This window comes from Pinus tabuliformis, chromosome 6, assembly GCF_031772625.1.
Source record: "Pinus tabuliformis cultivar Carrire ecotype Pingquan chromosome 6, CPIR1, whole genome shotgun sequence".
NCBI classification, from domain to species: domain Eukaryota; kingdom Viridiplantae; phylum Streptophyta; class Pinopsida; order Pinales; family Pinaceae; genus Pinus; species Pinus tabuliformis.
In genome coordinates this window covers 32465017-32471793 of record NC_142292.1, presented here as the reverse complement: position 1 = coordinate 32471793, position 6777 = coordinate 32465017, and positions in this window count along the sequence as shown.

The window sequence follows — 6777 nt, the reverse complement described above, 5'->3', positions numbered from 1 at the left end:
GGAACTCTTTCCTGCACCAATGCATGTTGTTGCCTACACTTTGGTCTAGTCATTCGTTGCAACAAATAGTTAATCACTTACCTACTTTATTTTCAGTCATTTCACAAGTGAATGAACCATTAATTGAGTAACTGTCTTTAATATTAAAAGCTCAGCTTTAAAAGATCTGGAAGCAGTTGTATCAAATTATCATATTATACTTGCAAAGAACATAAGCATTTTGGGTGAAGTACCAAAGTTGATTAACACATGCAAAATACTTAGGCTACTATTTGATTCTTTTAAAATTATTTTAATTCATGAAGTTTATTTCCTCTGCAAAGTTTAATGAATTGAAGCATTCCCTTTTTCACAGATAATTTACTTCAGAATTTCATTTATAGTTGCAATTCTTTTTCAGCATATATTTCAGTCTTTTCGAAAGTAATTTTGAAACTAGGTGAAAGAAACTCTGCTTTGGTGCAAGAGATGGTCTCTTGTCACAGAAACAGAGTGCTCTAAGCCCTTAGGCTTACAGCACCTTCACTAAGACATAAGTCTTTAGTAAGGGAGGTCACATATACTTTTGCACAGAGATACTGTACCTGCACTAGTGCAAGCATACTGTAACAATGCAAGGAAAGGTTGTTTGTGTGGAAGGAAGATCAAAAGGAAGACAAAATTCTGAAAGGGCCCACTTTTCAGACTGTTGACCATCCATCTGAAAATGAACATAGCATTTCATTCCAACATTTAAGAATTTTTCCATTGTGTGGAATATCTTTACTTGATTTACTTGCAAATTGTCTTTTACATTCCAACACTAGAGTTTCCTTGGTGTTAATTGCCTTTCCAATTGTTTTCTATCTGATTCTACAAAGAATTTCATTTAAGAAGTAGGATTAGAGATAGGAAAATTTCATACCATTTTTGGCATTGCCTGTGCTTCATCTCCAAGTTTATGAACTCCTCGGGTTGACAATTAAGTGTTGAGGAGTTTGCTCAAGTGCAATTCCTGCACCCAACATTTTGGCGTCGTTGTCGGGGAGGAGATTTGAATTGGTAATAATTTTTCATCTTTTTGCAATAGGGGTAAGTCTGCTATTATTTTTTCTGTAGTGTGCTTCTATTGTTTGAAGGAATTTATAGGTTCCGATTTATTCTTTGAAACTTGCAATTTTTATTTGAATTTCGTTTCTCATTTTTTTGAAATGAATGACTAAAAGAGGTAGGGTTCCGAAGCCCACTAGGGGCCAAAGAAACAATGACAAATCTAAAACCAAAACTCACGTTGGGCCTTCTTTTCCAGGCAGAAAGTCCAAACAAACTCAGACGCATCACGCAGGAGCAGTCCACCTAGGCCCTGGTAGCAGTGGTTTAGGTGTGACACAACCCATAAAGGGGAAGAAGGGGATTGTTGGAATCCATAGTCAACCTTCTCAGCCTGTTAAGAGTGGTTCAGGTGGAAGAACAAAAATGGTAGATATGGAAGACCATGTAGAAGGAAGTGGTGAAAATCAGGTAAATGAGGAACAATCCACTTTTAGATTCTTGATTGTGGAGCCCGATACACAAATACAAATGAAAAACATTTCACCATTAGCTATTCCTCATTTTTGTGGTAAGGTACATGAAGACCCAGACTCTTTCTTATTTCAGTTTGATATTTTGTGTAGGATTTATGATTATTCATCTGATGCCCAGAAGTTAAAGTTGTTTCCTACAACCCTCAAGGATGCAACACTCTGCTGGTTCATGGGACTAGGAGGAAACACTATATCTTCTTGGGAGAAAATGAAGAGAGTGTTCTTATCAAATATCAAGAATATTGTAAAACTAGATATATTCAAGATGAAATATTTACTATTGTGTAAAATGATGATGAGACTTTAGAGGACTACTTGGAGAGATTCTTGTATATCGTTCAAAGGTCAAAGCACAAATTTGATCTAAGTACCATTAGAACCTTGTTCTTACGTGGGCTCACTGATGATGCTAGAAATAATTTAAATCTGTTAGGACAACGAGATATTTCTCAAAAGACTTTTGATCAGATCTGTGACTGGTGCAGGAAACTCTCGAGGAATCAATATAGATTCAGTAAAGGAATTCGGAATAAAAATAGAAAAACCGAATCTACTGATGCTATGATTATTGGATTATAAAACAAAATGGAAAATATGAAAATTAAAATAGTGAATATTGTTAGTAAACAAATAGACTCTTTCAAGTTTCAATAGAAACTTGTAGAAGAGCAAGAGATATTATCTATTTTCTATCCTAAATGTAGAAGAAAGCATCATTTAAGAGAATGTCCTCTAGATATTAAAGAAACTAATAAATGTGCAATTTGTGCAGATAACCATGCTATGGATAAATGTCCCTCTATACTTGGGATGAAAGCTGTATTGGAGTGGGGACAACCTGACGCTGAATGATTGCATGCTATGGGAGAAAGAAGGAATTGGCCTCAAGTAAGTGTAGGTATGGTTCCTGAATCTCCAACACATTTTTTTGGTTATAATGCACACTCATATTCCTATCCTAACACTGGTCACTCTCAGCATTGGCAACATGGGAATCAATATCAATATGGACAACCCTCCCAATCTTGGCAACAAGGATGGAGAGGGCCAAACCGTTCACATCATTCACATTATTCCCATCATGCACCTATGAAATCATACCCTCCTATAAATGCACCTTACCTAATGCCTCAACCATCATTTCCTTAGTTGAGTCAACCTATGCCACCATTACTGTTACCTCCATCGTTTCAACCTTCTCAACTGCCTGCTCAAACTTTACCCAACCCCAATAATAAAGCAGTAAAAATGATACATTTTATGACTACGCTTTCTTCATCCATATTTCAGACTATGCCAGTTGGAGTCAATGATCTCCAATTGAGATCAAGGAAAGTGGTAACCTCAGAAAATCAAAAGCAGCCCATGGTGATTATTGATGAGAGAGGAGAGGAGGAAACTCCTGATAATTCTGAAAAAAAATGACACGATTCATCCTATCCCTATACACTCTAAGCCCTTTTCATCTTCTTAACCGACCTCCCTATCCAAAGAGGTTAGTTGTGGCAAAAAAATACCCCATTCTTGAGTCTAGCCTGGCTTCTGAGCTTAGGAACCTTTTCATCAGGGTACCTTTGCTCCAATTTGTTAAAGAGATCCCCATCTGTACAAAAATCATTAGGGAACTCTATCTCAAGAAGCCAGGAAGGAGAAGATTGGAACCTCAAACCATTCAATTTGTTAGTAGGGCAGTAGAGTTGATGACGGGATGTATGCACATGGAAAAATACACTGACCCTGAAAACCCTATTATCTCTATTGAGATAGGTCATGTTCTTGTCTCCAATGTACTTATAGACCTAGGGGCGACCATTAATGTTATGACCAAGAAAACCATGGATCAACTTGGATTAGCCCATATTCGTCCTACTACCATTGTGCTTAAATTGGCAAATAGATCTAAAATCAAGTCGGAAGGAGTATTGGATGATGTGGTTGCTTCCTTAGATTCTTGGGAATATCCCACAGATTTCATTGTGCTTCAGCCAAAGAATCCTGTGGGATGGCATCCCTTGATCTTGGGGTGACCATGGCTTGCTACAACCGATGCCTATATTGGATGTCATTCTGTCGATATGTATATTTCCCATGGAGATTCCAGAAAGAAAGTCACCCTATATCCACCCGCTAGATCTATTCAGGAGCTTCGATACACTTTATGGTTAGACTATAGTAGTGATGAGGAGACTCAACCTATTTCTTTGATACATCAAAATGTTGACTCCTCACAAGAGGGAGAGATTCAAGACTTCCTAAACAATCTAGACACCATGCCTAATTTTGAGTCATTAAGTCAGATTTTTAATCTAGATTTGCAGGAAGGATATGACTCTCTACCTCCACCATCACCATCTCTAGTGACACCCTTATGTACTCTTGAGCCTGATACTACTCTTGCTGATATTAGTCCAGGTAAGTCCTTGTATATCAATTTGGACTTGGATCCTTCTCAGCGAGAGAAGATTGTGAATTTGTTGCAAAACTGTAGAGCTGTAACAAGGGTCTCTTTCACCTCTAGTTATGCTACATTAATAAGTCAATCAGGGAACGCTTTGTTATTGCAAAGAGTAACTCAATCTGAGGTTATTCGTCAGAGTAATGCTTCGTAGTACAGTGTCTAGAAAATACAAGAGTAAATGGATGCTAAACTATAACTAATTTGCTTTTAAAAGAAAGGAATCACACCAGGCAATTTATCAGTCAAGGGTGCGGAAGCGATAACCCATCCCTCTAGAAACTGATGGAAGGAAAATAGAGCATGGACCAAAGATCTGGGAGCTAAGCAGCGACTTGCTGACTCACTACAGCTTTAGACCTTCTCTCACACCAAAACAGTAAATGCAAGGAAATGGAACAGCAGAAAGTAAAATGGAACAGCAAACGGAAAATGGAACAACAAATCTGAAATGGAACAGCAGTAAATGGAATGGCAATAAATGGAACAGCAACTCAGTAAACCAGATCTCGCGAGTTAGAACTGAACTCTCTTTATGCAATCAAATAACAATCGTCAAAAGCAATTCCAATAAACCTTACTTAATGAGGCGATATTCACAAATGAATTATGGAACAGCATATATACACAACACACTTATTATAGCAATCTGATGTTTCCAGAGAATATGACTCTGCTTCCAGATAGAATAATATTACTTTCGGGTTCCCACGAATAAGAGTTCAAATGAATCCAATAGCAATATTTAATATGAAGGCTCTGTAACAGAAACAGTTGGCTTAAATAGTGAACCTGCAATCAACTCTGAAGAGATTCATTTACACGATACAGAGTTACTTACATAAATCTTCTGAATGAAACCATTAATGAATTAGTCGTAACAGAGCATAGAACAGCATATGACAAACACGTCAGATTACCAAACTATATAAACAATCCACACATAAACCAAATTATACTGATACAAAAGCAAGTGTCCTTCGGAGCCGGGCCCTTAGCTTCCAAGGATACACCGCCTTAGATTACTCCAGATGCAGAGATGAAATAAAGCACCAAGTCTTTTCGTATTAATGCATCAACAAAAGTACAACAAAACAAGTCTTAACGAGACTCGATGATAAAAGTTCAAACTGAGACTTAAATTTACATATATGAAAAAAAAGGTCTCCCGAGCTTAACACTGTTGCCCCTTTTTATAAGAGAAATGGCGGAGGTATCTAGGTAGCAAAAATAAGCAAGACAACGATCCCTCAGGATCAAAGATCCTGAGGGATTCGCCAAGCCGTTACTCCTTGATTTTCCTTTCCCTGCTTCGCCGAATCGATAATTCTTCTTTCTTTCCCGGGTCGTTCTGCTTCGATCCGCTTGATCTCGTTCGCATCCGGTTTCCTCCCAAAGGGACAGCAGTTACTCTTCCTTTGTCTTTTCCTCTTAAACAGTAATCCTTCGTTTCCACCCTTTTCTGCATGAAAAGATAACAATTATCAGTGATTACGTTTTCATACTAATTCTCACATATTCTACTAAAAATGCTTTATCTCTTTAAGTTCATTATGCAGAAAGGGTTACAATTGCTACCGAAAAGTCACTAAATTGTTGGTCAAAAACATACCTTTCCAGAGCTCCACACACCCCCCTGCTTACCCTGTTTCATGCCCTCATGAAAACATTATAGTTGATATGCAGAGCAGTAAGAGAGTAGGCCGGAGAGGGAATCTCGTGTGGAGGCCTACAACCGTGATGAGCAACCAAATCATCAAAAAACTGATTTGTTTGACCTTCAGGCATTTCATACAAGGCCTGGTATCCGGGTGCAGGGTGCCAAATGATTGGACTACGAAATCAATACCCTAACCAGGATGGCCCTGCTTGCAAAATTCGCTCGCCATAAAGGTTCAAACAGCTGGCTGCCAGCTCAAAATTTTCATATCTGAATGGTTCCCTGAGCTGGATGTTTGGGTTCGAAATCTGATATCGGAATTTTGCAGCATCGGTAGCAAGGTCTTTAATAGTCAGAAAATATTCCAAATTTTGTCTGATTAAGTCCTCATGCATGGGTCCTAATGTCTCCATAACACCCGGGGTTCTCATAAGGTTCCTATGTGCTCTCCATAACCGTACTGGGTCTCTAGGCTCGGCTCTCACCCACAAGTCTAGGCTATTTTCCTGTCTCTGGAAAGTGGTATAAGCCCTGAGCCATTTTAGTTGATTAACCCCGAAGGAAACAAAGGCTTGAAATTGTATGTCCCCAACGAAAGGGCCAGGATTTAAATCAGTTTCCTGGTCTAGCACGAGGTTATGCAAGTAAAATTCACATAATAATCTTTGGACCTTAATTCCATAATGCTTGCAACAATCTATGAAATCATTAAGGGTATTGATTTGTATAGGGGCACCTGCCCTGACAGCTTTTATCTTTAATCGTAAATATCGTTCAAGCAAAAATAAAGCATAGTTTTTAGCTGGGGCCCTACAGGCTAGAACATCATTAGACAAGGAACACACAGTGTCCATCTGCCTAACAACAATATCTAATCGACGAGTTACCTTTGCAACCTTTTCCTACTCTTTTTTCCAGCCTTCGAAGGCTTGGCTCTCGGACTGACTAATATTCCGAAGTTGCTGCTGCAACTCTTCATATTTCTCCCGGGGGACTGTTTGTTCCTTCAATTGTTTAGTTTCCTGTTGAGCTTCCTTCATCATTTTATGCAAGGTTCTTGTTTTTGGATCCTTTTTCCATAAGGCCGTAGAGGCCGG